Raw genomic sequence first — 19,520 nt, 5'->3', positions numbered from 1 at the left:
GAGGTAGCTAAGAGTCCAAATGGGCAGGTAGGCAGAAAGAGAAGAGAACAGGGGTCAGTAATTAAGCCTCCTCTTCTGCCGTTCCTGCTGCTGGGGGACAAAGAAAATAAAAGAAAGATGCAATCTGGCCATTGTGACAATTGCTAGTATGTGAAAAAAATTAAGTAAAATTTGGTGAATGGGAGAAGGTTGCAATTCTGAGTTAAAATGAAGTCTCATGACCCATATGCAGCTTTTGGGTTAATTCAGCTCCCAGGTCAGGTACCAGATGGCACAGACTTGTGACCACACACAGTCCCTAGCGCCTAGTACAGACTCCATGCCATGCCTAATCTCTGGGTTGCTGTGGAACAGATGTGATAACGTTTACCTCATAGGCTGGCTGTGAGGGCTAATGAGTAAAGATGTGTGAAGTGCTGAGAGCAGTGCTTGACTCAGCCAAAGTGCTAACATGCTAGTTTTCATCACCAGTGTCACCACAAGCAGCCCTTTGGTGGCATCGCTGAGCTCTGACAGAGCAGGGCTTAGTTTGCTTTTTAGACAAACACAATCAGGAAAGTGGGCAAAGGCAGAGTCGCAGCCTGGGAAGCTGCCAGGGTCATCCCCTGCTTCCCTTCTGATCACTTGTGTTTCAGGCAAAGAAAAACTTCACACATTTGCCGAGTTCTTTCATGTGCTCCCCCACTAAGAGAGGTCCCGTCGCAAGGTCATTTTTGGCTAGGGAGCAGGTTTCTCCTTTAGGAGATCTGCAGGGTGGGTCTGCAGCACAGAGGAATGATGGGAAATGGCCTGCCATTTTGAACTACATGAGTGCTGTGTAGGCAGGATCCCCACAACCATGACACACAAACACCCCCATCATGCAGCAATACATTCAGGGCCTAGGAATTCCAACACTGTCACCTCATTTGGATCCTCCCACCAATCTTAGGAGCCCTGATTCTACTTGAAGATCCCCTATTTAATGAGGAGCAACTTAATTTCAGACCCAATATGTAATGACTTTTAGGGATATCCAGCTTTTGACAGAGGGATCTGCCTAGCCTTCCACATTCCCTAGGCTTGGAAAGATTTTATCTATGCAGCTGCAAGTAATAAATAAATTGATTTGTTCTCCTGTAATTTATTGATTGGAGATGAACATAATGGCCAAATGAAGTTTCCATTTAGCATGGGATAAATTGTGTTCTCAAGCAGAGAAGCTGGGACTCCTGCCAAGAGTAAAGAAATGTGACATTTTCACTGGTCCTAGGTACTTTATTTGGAGCTTCATGAAGGCTTTATAAAATGGTCATAGCTGATGGCGCCTGTTTAGATGACTGTCCTCCCAGGAGGTTCAGGGACCCCCAAGGAGGGACCAATGGAGGGGTGGCTCAGATCTCACCCTGTCATTCTAAGCACCCCTAACATAATGACTGCATAAAAATCAAGGGCAAAACAGTCCCAGAGAGGCACATAATAGCTGGCAGTGGGAACAGGGCTAGAAACCCAGAATGTCACATTTCTGGACCTGTGGACACAGAATTCATAGTTCCACCCCTTCCCTGAAAGTTGGAATCTAAGGCTATAAGGACACATTCCTAGAAGGGTAGGAAGCCCAGGACTCCTAGCAGGCCTTCAGAAGAAAACACCCAACAAGCTTGCAATTCACTAGACAGTGAATCTCAGCCATCCCCACCTAATTAGCTCAGTATGGCCCATCAATAACCCTCACTGATACTCCCAGAGAGAGAGAGAGAGAGAGAGAGAGAGAGAGAGAGAGAGTAATCATAAGGTAGGCTGAACAGGATCCACGTATCTTCATTTAGAATTCTGACTATTACTCCGAATCCCTAGCATTTTATAATGAGCACTTGAATTAGAGTCAAAATGACATTAGTTCAACTTCCCAATTTTGTCACTTAAAATCTCATGTGATAGGCTTTTTAAAGCCCTAAAGGTTCCATTTAAATCTGTTTGTCATAGGAGACATTAATAAGGCAGAAAATGAAATAAATGGTAATTTAAACTTGAAAAATATAAAGAAAAATCCCCCAAACAACAGTTTTTAGATAGACATTAATATAAATAAAATAATATTAAGTATATCAATTTATTAAAGATGATTAAACTGAATATACCCCAAAAAGTGACTATCAGAGTTAAAAATCCAGGTAGATACTACTTGGAAGAAAAAAATGACAAAAATTGAAAATAAAGTGCCAGAAAAATGTCAATAAGAAGAAAGCAGGAAGAATGAAGGTAAGAAGAAAGTTAGGGCTCGACACCCACAACAGGATTGCGGGGAACCGACATGGTAAAATCACCATCAGAAACAAACTCAGCCTCTCTTGAGATCTGGAATCCAGATACCTGGAAAATAACTTGGCGAAGAAGAAGAAAAAAATAAAGGTTGCGGGAGAAAGGAAGAAAGACCGGAAGAGAGAGAGAAACAGATCTCCAGGAATTGGGATGGAACGGACAGGAAAATGAGAAACTACAGAGAAGCTGGGGAAACAGCACAACACAGAGAAAAGAACAAAGCAACCTGAAAGGTCAGCCCAGCTCCCTCAGAGGGGAAGCCGCTTCTGTGGACACAAAGTAAGTTTCTAGGCTTGGGAGCTCCGGGGACAAACGGCTGACTGGGATGGAGGTTCTGGCCCCAGGAGGAACCTACAGCTGTTGTGAGTTGCAAATGCAGCGTAGAGTTTTGCTCTGAGGTGACTTTTCCCACGCAGCAGGCAACAGTTAGAGAAGGAACCCAGGGTGGTGCCCACCATATTTCCAGAGAGTGTTTAACCAGGTGCCATTTCAGGAAGCAATTATTTAAGACTGACAATCAGAAAAACTATGAAACCACTTCAGGGTTCCTACTATGACATTCCCACAGTGACCTGATGAGAGAGAGCCACAGGAGACAGTTACTACTATATCTTCACTAGTATAACTAGTTGCAGACAGGGAACAGGCTAGACACAGGACCCCAAGAGTTTAAACTCTGGCCAGGAAGGACATGGCCCTCTGTGGTGAGCAGGCCTGGCTTGTATTGCACTCCGAAACAACTGGGTCTGAAAGTGCTGGCATCAGGTACAGCAGGATGCTTGAGCCCTTGCCTTGATGCTATATCCAGCACACATCAGAGGTCTGATTGCCTTCCCCATCTACCAACATGAGCAAGCACATATATCAGGTTGGATGATTGTCACAGCCTGGGATATAGAAGAGCAGGGTCTCTGGAAGAAAAGGGCACCTTACAAGCTCACAGTTCAAAAAGCGAGGCAGAGAAAAGTGACTCTCTGAACTCCTCAACTACATATCCTGGAAATAAACCACTCATTTAAAAAGATATTTTTCTTTGTTTGTTTTTAGATTCATTTTTTTGTCTTTCTTCTTCACTAATTTCTTGGAGTTTGGAAAATTTTTCTTTTTCATTTTTTTGTTCTTTCTGTTTCTTTCATTTTTCATTTTAATTTTTCTGTTTTTTATTCTCATTTTTGTCCTTTTGTCTTTTATAATCTTTTTCTTATTTGTTCTTTTCTGATACCTTTTTCTAATACTATTAGTATTCTTCTACTGCTTAACAGGATCTGTTATCTTACTTTTCTCTCCTGCTTCTCATCATCCACTAATTTTTGAAATTTTTCTTTTTTCATTCTTCTATTCCCAATCCCCTCTATCCTTACTAGTATAGCCATTAAGTTGTATTGATTATAGATAGTTAACTCTAAGTTACTACTATTGAATGTTTTTCTAATGTTAGTGGAGGTATAGTTGTTACAGATATTTACTGTACGCCCATATTTGGTTTGTTTTAATGTTTATACTGTAGTTATAGATCTTTTTTCTACGGTTAGGGGTGATACATTCTTGGTTCTTATGGTATGTCAATATCGAGTTTGTTTTGGGCCTTATCGTTCCTGGCTTCTTGCTGTTTTGTTGCTACTTTTTTAAACAGCAGAGTATACTTACTGAAGGAAAGAAAGCTTCTATCTGAGAGAGGGGCAAAAGGGGTCCTGAGTGGGTCGCCAAGGACTCTACCTCTTCTCGAGATTTTTACAGACCCAAACCATGAGGTGAAGCAGGTCTAAGGTGGGGAAAAATGGGAAATCACAAGGTGGGCATGAGGCGGGACGAAACTATGATCAACCAATAAGATTTAAGAGCATAACTGACTCTTACCTCTACCCAGTGATCTCAGTGGAAGACCTCCAAATGACACCGGGGATAGAAACTCCCAATGTGCTAGATGTCCAGTACAAGTTGTGTTCTCTAAAATCAAAGAATGAATTTTAGGAACAATGGAAGTTAAGAGCAGAATATATTTATTGGGAGAAAGAAAGCTTCTGCTTGAGAGAGAGAAAGAGAGTGAGGGAGAAAGAGAGAAAAACAGACACTTGAGTGGGTTGCCTATTTGTTTCTTTTAATAGATTTTTAAAATGCAAGTCATATCCAGATTACCTTTGTATCACTACCAATACTGTGATTCATCCCTGGAAAACTGGGTGCTGAGTCTGTTACTCCCAAATTAATGGAGGTGGTCGGATCTTGGGACAGAGACAAAGACTTATAGTTAGCCATGCCCAGAGAGCATCACCAAAAAGTAGAAACTAAGAGATCTCCACACTAGCAACAAAATATTTCCACTATAAGCACTCACAAACCTCAGCATAAAAACAAACAAACAAAAACAAGGCAACAAAATGCCTCTAAAAACTTGCAACTTGCCCAAAGCCAATTTATGGGAAATCAAAGTGAAGGGAAACAAAAGCCACACCAGCAAGCTATTTGAAAGAATTAAAAAAAAAAAACAAATCAATAAAGTGCTCAATAAGTCCAAAGATGCAGTTAAACATAATGGATGTAATAAAATAATCAGGGAGCTTACAGAAGACACAACAAGCAAGTTGAGCTAAACAAAAAAGATACAAAACAGAAAGACCAGTTTAACAAAGAATTTGTGTCCATAAAAAGGTTCCCAACAGAAATTCAGGAGATTAAAAATTCTACTCAAAATATGGGCACCAGAAGTGCCCACTGTGAGGAAGATAGGGCTTCTGTCAGAGGCCACTTATTCAGAGATACCTGAAAAACCAGAGGACATAAAAATAAATGCAACATCTGCTAGATAGCATAAAGAAGATTAATATAAGTTTAACTGGAATAAGTGAAAATTAGAAGGTAGTACAAATAGGATAGAAAGTGTTTTTATGTATATGCCCCAACTTCCCACGAGGAATGTCATTATGTACTACAAACATGTACTACTAAAAACTAAAAGTTTTTGAAAGATTTACCACACACTTAGTAAACCTGAGGATCAGGACACTTTCTGACAGTCATTCTTCTTCATCCTATTGTGAAGGAAAGTTTCTTTGAGGAAAACTCTTGTAAAGACTCCAGCAATGTTCATTGTAGAACTGTATTAAATAGTGAAAAAGTATAAAACATGTAATTGTTCCAAATATAGAAACTGATAAGGAATTTTGTTAATAGGATTGAATGTTTAGTTAAAAAACTTTAGATCTATGTATGAACAAACAACCCTAAACAGGATCAATAGGGGACAATAGGTATGATAAAAATATGCAATGAATAATATACAGTAATCCTAAACTTATATGCTCTAAAATACATGGAGGCCAAAAGCACATAGCCAAAACTATAGAAATACAAAAAAAATACAATAAAAATCAGTTTTATGGTATCTTTCACTTTACCTTTTTAAGAATTGGATACACCTAATAAGTAAAACTCAGTAAAGGCATAAACAAAGTGATTGACTTAACAATCTGTTATAACAAATAGAGTTTTACTGTGTCTTGTGTGTAAAAAGTCTAATTTAATTTCTCCTACTATGCTCCCACAACACACCAAGAAATTCTTCAGGAGATACCTCTAATTCATTTCCACTTTCAGGTTCTCTCTGTGGAGATTTGATCAGATCCCATAAGTTAAAGGCCCAGTCCCAGGACATGGCATTATGTGGAGGAAGCAAGACATATCTTCAGATGCCAGTTGCAAGTCCCAGATTGTTTCACTCATGCTCCCAATTGACCAGCTATACACCAGGGTTCTCACAATCCCACCTTGGGTTTAATGTTCTACAGTGCCTCACAGAACTTAGAGAAACACATTTACTCATTTATTATAAAAGATATTACAAGGGATATCGATGAGGAAATCAATAGAGTAAGTCCTGTGGCACGGAGGACCTTCCCTTATATTTGGCTCTCTGGAATCTCTCTGAAGCCTGTCCTGAGTTTTTATGGAGAATTTATTATGTAGGTGTGATTGATTAAAATCTTGCCTACTGGTGATTAACTTTCTACCCTTCCCTTCTGAGGTGATGGAAAGAGCTATGTCTTAGTTTTCTCTCACTTCTAAGACAAAATACCCAATACCCAAATTTAAAGGAGGATAGGTTTATTTAGCTCACAGTTTATAAATGTATAAGTCCATAATTGGCTGGGTCCAAGGCAGAGTAACACAGTTCATGGTGGAAGACAACAAAAACAAGTCAGAGCGAAAAGGGAGAAACAAGCCTCTTTCTGCCCCTTTTATCTTATCCAGTCTACTCAGATTAGGGCAGTGCCAACCCAATCAATAGACCGATCCAGTAATGCCCACCCTTAATCCCAGCATTGTACTCCGAATCAATCACACCCCTTAGATTCAGCTATCTCAGAAAAGTCCCCCCTTCATGACTATGAGGCTTTGGAGGGATGACATCCAGATGCAAACCATAACAGGCTGTGATCATTGTGATACACTGATTTGACTTGAATAAGAATTACCCAGCAAATTAGAAAATTCTGGATGTGTCTGTTGGTGATTGAAATATACTCCAGAGGCTGAGGCAGGAGGATTGCTGTGAGTTTGAGGCCAGTCTGGGTCACACAGTAAGGCTACTCCAAATTACATAGAGACCCTGTATCAAAACAACAACAACAAAACAAAAAAGAATACATTTAATAAGAGAGATATAAGACCTATAAAAGTGAAGCAAAACTTAAAAAGGAAAACAAGCTTCCCCAATCTTAAGCAGTTTCCCCTTAGACTTTCCCCTCCCTATGGCTGTTGCTAAGCTGCAAATCTGTCACTGGCTGACTAACTGCCTTTGTCTTGGTTCTGTAAACCCACTTTCCCACTCACAAGTTTAGTGCCACAAACCAGACCACCCCCTCAGAACCATGTATATAACTAGAGTCTTTCTCTGTTTGGGGGTCAGCCTGTGGACTCGAGTCTACTGAGCTGGTGTGTACCTAAATAAAATCATCCTGTTTCACCCATTGGTCTCTTAAAATTCCACAACCAAAGGAAAATTACAATACTATAATACCTCAATCTGCTCTGTCCCCCACAGAGTAGGTTCACTGACTTTCATCTGAGCAAAGCATTTCAGGACACATCAGTGAGAGTCATAGGCAGACTTACTAAGCACAATCAAAGAAGGACACGCTTAGAAGTGAGTGTAAGTGCTTGAAGATTAAGTGGTATTATGGTCTGGGGGCTATTTGTGTGCTGTTGGGGATGCCCTCAAGTAAAAAGCCTTAATGAGACTTTTCTTGAAATTTCATAAATTTAAATTAACTTTTCTATAGAGAAATAAATGCTGGGGAAGTGTCAGGGACCACAGATTATAAATGAAATCTAAAGGATGTCTGAGGTTGCCCTTGTCCTCTTTGAGCTAGATTGGACTGAGGAAACTCCTCCTCCCTACTGGTCACAGTTGAAGCCCTAAGGCTAGTGATGCTGTGATGCTCACAGGGCAAAATCAGACTCTCTGAGTGTGATACGGATCTTTTATTATCTATTTATTTAGGTTCCTGGGATCAAACTCATGACCTCAAAGCTTTCCAGGCAGGTGTTTGTGCCACTGAGCTAAATCCCCAGCGCACAATAAGGATCTTTAAAGCAATGTAGTAGCAGTGCTTTGCTTTCACCTGGGTAAACTACAGTTTCCTTATGGCTCCCTTCTCACCCCTGTAAGATGCTTTGTTCTTACTAGACCACAACAGCTGCCCTTACTGTTCCTGGAATCACTTGCTACCCCTCCCCACGCACTGGCTCATAAAATGGGTGGCTACCTGGAGAGTCTTGATCTTTGCTCATCCTGAGGAACTGACCTCCCAGTACCCCTTTAAGCATAAATTATCTCTGTCTCTTACTTCATCCTTTCCATACAGGCAGTTGGGAATCTTGGCCACAGAAAACTATGAAAAGTGGAATGGAACTTGCCTTACTAGAGATTGAGAAATTCTATAAAGCCACTAACATCAATATGCATAGTTATAAAAATAGACAAAATCAGTGATTACATCTAGAAAACTCTAGAATTAATTTAAATTAAATATTAAAGAAATTAGTATATGAAAAGTGCAGTTGTTCAGTCCTGGAGGGAAAGCATGGCCTATTCAATAAATAAGATTGGCATGACAGTGTATCCATATGGATAATATAAAAATAAACCACACATTATACTATATAAAAATAAATTCCTGGATGTAAAGACTTAAATGCAAAAAATAAAAATCCTGCAAGAAAATCCAAGAGAGTAAATGTATCATCTAGGGAGGTTGGTAAAATCTTCTGCAAAACCAGAAGTTATAAAAAGTATACAGACATATATCACCATTTGAAATACAAAACTTTTATGTAGCAAAGGTAACATGAACAGTAGATAAACAATAGGTGTGGAAACACTTTGTAATGCAAATGATTAAGGTTCAACTTTTACAGTATATATGAATTTTATAAAACAATGGGAAAAACACATGTAGCCCAAAAGAAATAAACAAAAATATAAGCATACAACCCACAGAAGGACAAATCCAAAGACATAGAAAAGAGAGTCTGATTCTCTTCTAGTCAAAGCATATAAAATACTAAGTGATGTCATTTTATACCCATTAGATTCACAAAACATAAAGTATATCATCTAAATATCTAATCCAAATAAGGAAGGGAGAAAATAGATTTTCATATACTGCTGATGGTAATCCCACTGACACAGTTTTTGGGACAAAGATAATCAAATAAAAGATCTTAATTTTAAAAAGTAGAGACTATACTATCAGCAATTTGACCTCTAGCAATCTATCTAATCCCGTAGGTATAGTTTAGCACCTCCACGTAGGAACAGATATACATTGTCTAATCCATTTTGCATCAGTGGCCAAGAACAATTCGCTTTTCTTAAGCAGGGCACTCTGGGGCTCTCTTTTCAAAGCTAATTCTTTACATGGCCAGTTAGTCACATTTACTATTTTTCTGATGCAAAGTACTTGACATTTTTTTCCTAATCTTATCATCATTAGGAGCAACAAGCCCAACTTTGCAAGTGCTTTCTTTCCGGGGAAACTGGAAACTTCTTAAATAGGCTTTTTGCTCCTGTTTCTCACTGGAAATTTCACTAAAAGCAATAGGTAAGAGACATGCTACAACCTGAATGTTGGGATGCCTTTAAATTTCAATCAGACTAATTAGTTCACCTCCTTTAATCTCAATGTCCTGCAAAGTCTCAACACATTGGAAAAAATGTAGACAAGTTTTCTCTCAGAGCATAACACATGTGGTTTGGAGTCCAGCTGCCAGGAGTCCTTGCTCCTAACTGAAACCTCTTGAACCTGGCCTTTATCATCAGTGTTTCTATCAGTATTTTGGTTTTTGAAGCTCTGACCGTATTAGACATCAACTACTGCTCACAATATTCTAGGGCTCCTCTAGCCTGCTCCTCCAAACTTTTCCAAACTCCACCTGAAAGCATGTTCCATAGATTAGGCAGTGTTTCAGCACCTTATTTGTATCAAAATCTGTCTTAGTCACCTTCTTTATTGCTGGATCAAAATACCTGACAACTTCACGCTTTAAGAAGCTCCAGTTCATGGTTGGCAGGCTCAAACACTGGGGAAAGGGCTTCCTACAGAGGAAGACTGCTTACATCATGGGAGGCAGAAGCAGGGAGAGAAGGGAGGGAAGGAGGGAGGGAAATATGCCCTTACAGGTCACACAGTGACCCGCCTGTAACTAGGCCCCATCTCCTAACAGGAAGTCAGGTAATCCACTGGTGAGTATAGTGTAGCATGAATCAATCACCTTCCAAACACATGCAGGGTATACCCCAAATCTAAACCATAACAATGCTGTTAGTTGAGAATAGCAGAATGCAGAGAATTGTATATATTATAATCCCATTTTATATAGTATACAATAATGAAGCCACCTTGCTTATTATTGTGTGTGACTATATATATATATATATATATATATATATGTATATGGACATATCTGGGTCTTTTTGGATGTACATGCAGGCAGATAATATGGAAGCCCACACAGCTGATTAATGTGAGAGAAAAGGGATACATGACAATCACGCTGATGTCAGAGGAGAGAAAGTAAAAGGAAAAGTAAAGTGGCCTTGTTTTTAAATATATACATATAGATAGATAGATCCAATTTATTTAAAGATAAATAATTACAGAAATTAGAAATAAGTCATACCAAGTTTTAAAAATTGAGGCCCAGTAAATGACACATGTTATACAACTCAAGCACATTGCCTACTATTAACATTCACTCATTGGTTAAAAATATAAATCCTTGAGCTCATTAACAAATAGTAAAAGATGCAGAAACTAACACCTGCTAGCAATATGGTGGACTCAGACAACCTGAAAACCCTTTTACTATAATCACACAGAAATACTGGGTAAAATGTAACATAATTATTGTAAGTGTTTAACTATGCTCACAAATAATAAAAGCAAATACCCAGGTGCCAGAAATAAAGAGGGAAATAAAAAAGCAGAAGGGGAAGTGCTTGGGCTAATGGGGTGGTTTTGTCTCCAGAACGTAGGGGTTTGGGACTTAATGCCCACACAGGCACAGGAAATGAGGCTTTGGGCTTTAGGAGGTAGGGAATTTGACTGAGAACTTCACATAAAGCCAAGACCCTCAAAGATCTATTTTATTTATGAAAGGATTTAAAAACAAGAGAGACCACAGGGCACAGGTCCTTGGGTGGGAATAAAATAAAAGCTCTTAGAGAATTCAAAACCCCAGGATCACAGTTCACATTGCTTTTACTCTACCTCCATAGTTCAGAAACTCCAGACTAAAAAGTAAGTAAGAATGACTCTTTAAGCAGTGATATTCCTGGGGTACAAGGCAGAAGGAAATAAAGATTTCGAGGAGAAGATCTCCCATCCTAAATATGAACATACACAAAAAATACAAGTGCTGATAATGAATTAAATAAAAAATTACAAAGCACAAGGGTGAATAATTGAAATTGATCAAGTGTCTGCACATACTAACACATAGTTACATCCTCTACAAACTCTTAATACACAGAAATAACCAGAAAGAGATCACAAATGCATATAAAATAGTTGCAGACTAGAAAAGTGATCAAATCCTTAAAACAGAACTTAACTGAAAAATGAGCAAGCAGAATTTAAAAAACAGAACAAAAATCTCATAACATCATGCAATAAATTATTTTTAGTAAGATTATAAGAGTGACAATAAATTACTCATTAAAAGACAGAATATAAAAATATTTGGAAAAATGTGCCATGTTCATAAATGGGAAGATTCAATAAAGCAAGATGGCAACTTTCTCCAGGTTAACTTATAACCACCCAATTGCCATCAAAATCCAACAGAAGATATCACAGACTTGACAGGCTGATCCTAAAATGTATACAGAGAGCTAAAGAAATTCTGCAGAATGAAGGTACCTCACTGAGGGATGGGCTCATGCTACCACATAACAAGACCAATATAAACCTATAGTATTTAATACCTGAGGTATTTGTGAGAAGATAAACATATTAATGGATGATTTTTGAAAATAACTAAAATACAGACCCATATGTATGTGGGAGCTTACTGAAAGACAGAGTGTCATTACAAATGAGTAAGAAATTGTGCTCCTATATTATACCTTAAAAGGTTGGAGCAAAGAGTTAAATACTTTTGAAAAGCCAAAAAGGAAAAAAAAAAAGGACTGGAGAATGTGGATAGTCAATTATTCACAGTAGTCATGTTCTATAAACTCTCCATGAACACTGAATTAGCCAGAGCTGAAACACTGCTCCTCAGGGAAAGACAGCCCCTGGTGACATTTCTGTCAAGTGATCAATACATACCTTGTTTTAAGTGTGTTTCTGTTTAAGGACATCTCATTTATTGCATATTGGTGATTCATTAACCCTGATCTTACGGCCAGCAGCTCTGTCACACACGCCTAAATTAATCTTATTTAACACATTTTCTGTAAGGTATTTTCTTGTAATTAGAAACACCAGGCAGCACTTCCACACTATGCTTGAGACCATTTTAAACAGCAAACCCTGTAACAGGAATGTGAAAAACATGGCATTAGCTGTATTCTCAGGACACTTGTCTACAGTCTGAGGGCTGAAACAAGACCACAATGTTACTCTGTTTGATCTCAGCCGGGAATATGTGTGACAAGTTTTCAGTACCTTTGCACATGGTCACTGCATATATTGTCTCTGGATTACACATAAATTTTAGTGGGTAAGCGACTTTTCTTTTCTTTTCTTTTCTTTTCTTTTCTTTTCTTTTCTTTTCTTTTCTTTTCTTGGTATTGGGGATGGAACTCATGACCTAGCACTTGGTCATGAGAGAAAGGGAAAGAAGAAAAAGAAAAGAGAGTTTAAAAATTCTTAAAAATCAGAAAAAGAAAACACAAGTAGCCATTAGAAAAATTAGCAAAAGATAAGAACGAGCACTTTACAGGTGAAAAAAAACATACTGGCCAAGAAACTAACTAAAAATGCTCAATCTCATTTGCACTCAAGAAATGTTAACAGTGATATAGGAACGCACATGCGCTTCGAAAAGTTTAAGTGTGGGTTAGCATAACTCGTGTCAGGTAGAAGTTTTACGACATTAAACAGCAATCCTACCAGGCTTTTGTTCTTCTGTTTCCATTGGTTCTATCATATTGTATCTTATTGGATTGTATTATATGTGATAGTATAAACAAATTTGCTATGGAAAATGAGATAATATAGTAGCCGTTGTTCGTTCTCTGTTATTTGGTTCTGAATGCCCTGTAATACTTTCATTCTCTTGAATGGTTTTATACTATTTTGTTATGTTTGATACTATTGTATATGAAGCTATGCTCAACTATTTCAAAGAAAGAGACATTGTGGTAGTTACTGTTAATTACGGGTTGTCTTGTGCTGAAATACTGTGTTGCTTACATTGTTCTGTTCTGATCTGCTTTCTTATGTTCTCTTTTGTCTTAATCTCTTTTAAAAAAATACCTTAGTAAAACTGAAATGCATTTTTAGGTAAAGTTTCCAACAAACACATATAATTAATTCTGGAAATCAGAACCTCTAAAGAGAAAAATGAGAGTTCCAGAGGGAACCGTGAAAATACACAACCAAGCGATACTCAGGAAGCATCAGAGGACTCATCAGGTACTGCCAGAAGGCTAAACCACCATTTTCTTAAATATTTATATTTATTAATAAATGTTTGCAGTACATAGTGCTTACATTTATCATGGGGAGTTGGTGCATGTACATAATACATCTTAATTATTTTTACATCCCCTTCCTCTCCCCTCCCTCCATCTCTTGGACTCATTCCCACTTTCCAACAGTCTGTTTTTTTCCTACTATCTTGTATTTCAGATCACCAGTTGTGAGCCAAAGGGGCAGGAGTTCTGTGTGGATAGGTTGAGGACTCCATGTTTGTCAGAGCAGCTGCTTTAGCAAAGCATAGAATTTAATCTTTAAAGTGGCCACAGATGTGCAGTTCCTGCCTTTCCCTTTATTTCCTGCACATAATAGCAGTGATATTCCGTAATTCTATTTTCCATGCTTTGGATGAAGGCTTGGGCAACCAGTAAGCCATTGAAACCCATGTTCTAATGCTTATTAATTCTGTTCTAGGCTGGCTGTGACCATAATTATACAGGAAAACAGTATATCAGTCTTTTTACAGCACTCCCATCAATGCCTGCTGCTGCTCACCACAATTAATTTAAATTGAATATTTAATAAATATTAGGCTACTATGTACTGGACACTGTCCAAAAAGGTCATATAGTTAGTATATCAAATCAGGAATATTTTACTATTACTTCAGATTTTCTAACATGAGTGATTGGCAATAAATAACATTAGAACGTTACCTGAGGAAGATTTCTTTTTCTACATTGCTTTGTCTTAATGTGTCTTCATTCTGTGAGGTCCTTCTCTTTCAAAAGAGTCACAAGAGATAAAATTGAACAGATAAAAAGCACCTTCTGTGGTCACACTAAGGGTTTGAGTTTTATCCAGAGGACAGTAGAAAGCCAGTGAAGTAACTGAAGAAAGGAAAGATAATCATAAAATTAAAAAGTATAGACTAAACCCATTAAAAATCTTAGATGCTGGGTGTGGAAGTACACACCTGTAATCTCATCTACTCAAGAGTCTGAGGCAGAAGGATCCCAAGTTCGAGTCTGGGTAACGTAATGACTTAGATCCTGTCTCAAAAATAAAAAATAAGAAGGAGTGGAGGTAGGCTTTGGTGGTACAGTGCTTGGATAACATGCACAAGGTCCTGGGTTTGATCTCTAGCACTGTGAAAAAACTTAGAAAAAAAGAAACAGAAGCTTAAGATAGGGTAGCACAAGAGAAATGAAAACATATTGATACACAGAGATGCATATGAATGTTTTTGCTAGGATTATTCAGAATAGTCAAAAACTGAATACAAAGCCAAGGTTCATAAACCAATAAATGGATAAACAACATGTAGTATATCCTGCCAATGGGGTGCTAATCTGCAATAAAAAGGAATAAACTATGAATACGCACTCCAAAAGATAAACCTCAAAAATATGTGCATGTGAAAGGTGCCAAACATAAGATGCCACATATTGTATTATTTCATTAAAATGAAATACTCAGAACAGGGAAATCTACAGGCAGATGATTCATGGTTGCCTAGGGAATGGGTTGGGTGGGTAGCGGTAAAGAGGTATGGGGAATTAACTATGAGTGTGCATGAATAGCACACTGTTCTGATGAAAGTGTCCTAAAACTGACTGGTGGCAATGGTTGCATAACTTGATACATTTACTAAAACATTGAATTGTATACTTGAAAAGGATAAATTTACATGATTTGCCTCAATAAAGTTATTTTGGCAGAAAAAGAAAGTAAGCAACAAACAACTGGCATAGGATATTTGAAGGGACAGCTGAGATGAATAACATGCATGGCTTCTGGCCCCTAGGGCTCCTCTGCTTTTAATCCTCAGGCCTTCAGGGTCTTCCCACCTGGGAACAGGGCGTCCTTTTCAGGCAGAAGCAGCTTGCAGAGCTGAACTGACTCTGGGTCAAGTTGACACTGCCTTGAACACTGCTTTCAACTGTTTCCTTCTTCTCACAACTACATGTTGCTGAGAGCTTTTTGCTCTGGCATTTACCTAAAAGGGTCTCAACATTGCTTTTTGACAGGTCCCTTCAGTGACCAGAGCCTCCCTACTGCAACCCCGCCACCCCCACTGCTGACCACCTGGCAGTCTGGCTGACAGTCAGAGAGCCTTGAGCTACATTCCCAGCCCTGTTTTATTTTTTATTTTGAGACAGGGCCTAAGTCACTAAATTACCCAAACTGCGTTCAAATTTAAAATCCTTCTGCCTCACCCTTAAAGCGCTGGGATTACAGATGTGCCATCAACCCTGGCTCATTAACACACTCTTAATGTTGAACTGCCTTCCTTTGCCTGCAAGGGAGAGAGATGGTAGGATATAATAGCATTATGTTCTGGTGTGCAACCTTGCAGAAATTACTTTTCACTTCCATCATCTTCAGTTTCTTTGTGTATAGAACAAAGGATAGTATCTTCTTTGTAGGACTGAGTGAGGATAAAATGAGATAATTCATGTAAACTGCTTAGTACAGAGGCCAGTGCACTGCAGGTACATAAAATGGCCATGTCTGCTTCTATGTTTGACTTCCTTTCTTTCTCAGTTGTGAGACCTGAGTCTCTCTAGGTCCTAACAAGTGACCACTAGATTTACGGGTGCAGATTCTAGAATAATTGATAACAGGAACAATGATGTCATGTTGCTAGTATGTGTCCTTGATGGGAGTAATGAGAATGGCATTTTAGCCCTATAGTCTTTTCCCCCCAAATATATAACTCCAGTCTAATTGTTAGAAAAATGTTAAATTCCAGTTAGCAGATACACAAGATGGCTGGGCTGAGGTTTTTCACCCAGCCTTCCACTTGCAAGTGAATTGGCATGTTATGTAGCCTGGACATGCACAGTGAACATGTACATGAGTAGTCTATTATATAAATTTTTGGCAACGTGCCAACTTTGTGTGATATTGTATATAATACAGGAGTGGGATTTTCTTTTCTCAGTATTGCTTTTTGCTGCTGAGCTAGTAAAGGCATGTGAGACATTCTTAAGTCCCCACATCTTTTTTTCAAGCTGCCCCAATAAATCTCAAGTGAAACTTCCCACCTTGGACTGGTAGCACAATACCTTCAAAACTGTGAAGGTCATCAAAAACAAGGTAAGTGTGAAAACCACTTACAGTATAGATGCCTAAGAAGATAAGATGGCTGAATGTGATATGGTTTCATAGATGGGATCCTGAAAAGAACATTCAGTAAAAAATTAAGGAAATATGAATAAAGTATACACTTTAGTTACTAATAATGCATCAATATCCATTTGTTAATTGTGACAAGTATACTATACTACTGTAAGATGTTCACAATAGAGGAAACTGGGTATGAGAGTTCAGTACTATCTTCAAAACTTTTTGAGGTCTACCTTGAAGTCAAATTTTATTTAAAAAGAAAACACAGAAGTTTGTTTCCAATACATATATGATCTATTTTTAGTCTCCATTCCATTAATCTATGTGTCTATTCTTATAATGACACATTGTTTTAACTACTAGTGCTTTATAATATATCTGGAATCAGGTAGTGTTAGTTCTCTAAGTTGGTTACTTTTTCAACATTGTTTTTGCTATTCTAGGTCCCTTGCATTTTCATATAAACTTAGAATTAACCCATCTATGTTTTAAAAAAGCTGGCTGGGACTTTATGTTGAATCTATAGATCAACAAATTGGAGATAATTAGGGATAACTGACATCTTGACATTATTGAGTCTTCTATCCCAAGGACACAGGACATCTCCAGATCCATTTAGATCTTTTACAATGTCTCTCAGCAATACTTTCTAGCTTCTTTTGTATAGAACTTGTAATTTCTTTATCACATTTATCACAAAATATTTTAGTTTTGAATCTATTTTAAATTTATTGGTTTTTTAATTTCAATTTCTGTATGTTGCTAATATATCAAAGTAAAAATTGATTTTTACATATTGATCTTACATCCTACAAACTTGCTAAACTACCTATAGTTCTAGTAGCTCTTTTGCAGTTTCCATAAGATTTTCTACATAGATGAACATAGCTGCAAATGAAAACAGTTTTTCTCCTTCCTTTTCTATCGGGATGTCTTTCTTCCTCTTGCTTATGTTGACAAGATTCATAGGTTTTTTCAGAGATGCCCTCTATTTGGTTAAAGAATTTCCCCTGGTATTTCAAGTTTATAAGAAATGGATGTTGGATTTTGTGTCTACTGAAACAATTATATGATTTTTCTTTTTTGTTTGTCAGTCAAGTGAATTACATGGGATTGCTTTCAAATATTAAACCAAGTTTTCATTTTTTGGACAAACCTCATTGGTCATAATGTGTTTTGCTTTGCTTTCCTTGTGGTACTGGGGATTTACCCTTTGTTCTAGGCTACATCTCAGGCCATTCTATTCTGTACTATTCTATTCTATTCTCCTGTACTCTACTGTACTCTGTTTTGTGAGACAGAGTCTTCAATTGCTAAGTTACCCAGGTCAGACTTGAATTGAGTTATTCTCCTGCCTCAACTTTCCAGAATGCTAGTCTTGCAGGCATGTATCACCACACCTAGCTCATAATGTATATTTTAGAATATATTTTTAGTTAGGATTTGTGATAAATTTATGATGGGTCAGAATACTTGAAGCTTCTTGTGCTTGGAGTTCAGTGAGATTGGCCATTTCTAAGAGACCAGAAGCAACCAGAACTGGAACTGAAACTACTACTTGGGCAACAAAGAAACTGAAGTATACTGGCTGGGGGTAGTGGCATCTTCTGCTACAAGCTGACTCACAAGGGCACTGTACTTTGGGAGTGTGCCCCAGCTAGCTGCACAAGTCCTGGAGGATCTGAGTCCCACCCAGCCCAGTGGAAGGCCCAGAGCCATACTTTGAGGGTGCACCCTGGCCAGCCTCAAGGATCCTGGAGGATCTGAGTCCTACCCAGCCTAGCATCAGGCCCTGGTGCCATACTTTGCAGGTGCACTCCAACTAGCCACGTGGGTCCTGGAGGATCCAAGTCCTGCCGATCCAAATGCAAGGTCCTGTTGCCATACTTTGGGGGTGCACCCTGGCTAGCCACATGGATTCTGAGGGTCAGAGCTCTACCCAATGCAGAGTAACATCCTGGTGTCATCCTTTGGGGGAGTCACCCTGGCTAACTTCATAGATCTTGGAGGATCCAAGCTCCACCCAGCCCAGTGCAGCACCCAGGAGCCATCAATGGAGCACTCCAGGGAGAAGCATGGTTTTGGAAGAGCCCCACCCAGAAACCCTCCACCATCAGGAGGGAGCCATAGTGAGCTAAGGGAGGGCAAAAGCCCTGTTTGCTATTTTTCCATCAGCTCAGGAACCTCTGCTCAAAAGAACCCAGATACTTGGTCCACTCACTTACATCCCAGGACTGTCAGTCAGCTTGAGAAGCATCTTGGACTTAATCAGCTCAATTGGAGGAACATAGGAAAATGACAAAATGAAAGAGCAAAATGCAGTCTTGTGGGAATCCCTGTAATTGGCTGCCACCTTATATCTGCAGGCCACACCACCTTAATTCCCTCTAGGAGTTAAGTTTGGTAATTAAGCAGCACCTTGCATAACTTGTTTAGCCTGTCCCATTATTCCGGGATTATGCTTATTGAGCCCGAGTGCAAGAAATTTGAATGGACCTATAAATGTCAGTCTAGCCACTGTTGCTAAGTTACCTGCTGATGTCTCAGCACTGAAATCCCTCCTCCCCAATATCCTATATATTTGATACTCATTCCTTGAATGGAGACTTGATTGGACTTCCTCACCTTGTCTCTGCTCATTGTGTCTCTAATTTCCTTTTCTTCCCCAATCCTCCTCTAGGGTCTCTGTGGACTTACCCACAGGCCAGGTCACAATCTCAGACCTCCAGTCCACTGAGAACAAGCCAGGAGACACTGACATAGACGAAACCAAAAATTACACAACTGAAATATCTGAAAAGATAGCAACTGAAGTGAAGAAACACCATGAGGCTATAGAGGAAATCAGATCAGAAATAATCTATCAGGTAAAAAAAAATGACAAATATGAAAAAAATGTTGAGCATATATCTAAAGAAGACATAGATAAAAATATTAGAA

General features: G+C 38.6%; 1 long non-coding RNA gene across 2 annotated transcripts; it reads right to left on the bottom strand.

Moving 5' to 3' along the window:
* Positions 1 to 6,385: 6,385 nt before the first annotated feature.
* Positions 6,386 to 19,520, bottom strand: LOC134474554 (uncharacterized). 2 transcript variants are annotated; one of them, XR_010045394.1, is made up of 5 exons: positions 14,425 to 19,520; positions 14,165 to 14,338; positions 12,474 to 12,624; positions 12,135 to 12,338; positions 6,386 to 6,907 (listed from the first exon to the last, which is right to left on the bottom strand). It is a non-coding gene; the product is annotated as an uncharacterized LOC134474554 (long non-coding RNA). The 2 variants fall into 2 exon arrangements; XR_010045395.1 differs by lacking the exon at positions 12,474 to 12,624 and having other exon boundaries at positions 14,425 to 16,750.

The sequence above is a fragment of the Cavia porcellus genome, unplaced genomic scaffold (assembly GCF_034190915.1).
Source record: "Cavia porcellus strain 051 isolate PalLab524CR breed Dunkin Hartley unplaced genomic scaffold, mCavPor4.1 scaffold_33, whole genome shotgun sequence".
NCBI classification, from domain to species: Eukaryota; Metazoa; Chordata; class Mammalia; order Rodentia; family Caviidae; genus Cavia; species Cavia porcellus.
The sequence above is the reverse complement of the archived record's forward strand: the minus strand, read 5'-3'. Positions and strand labels throughout refer to the sequence as shown.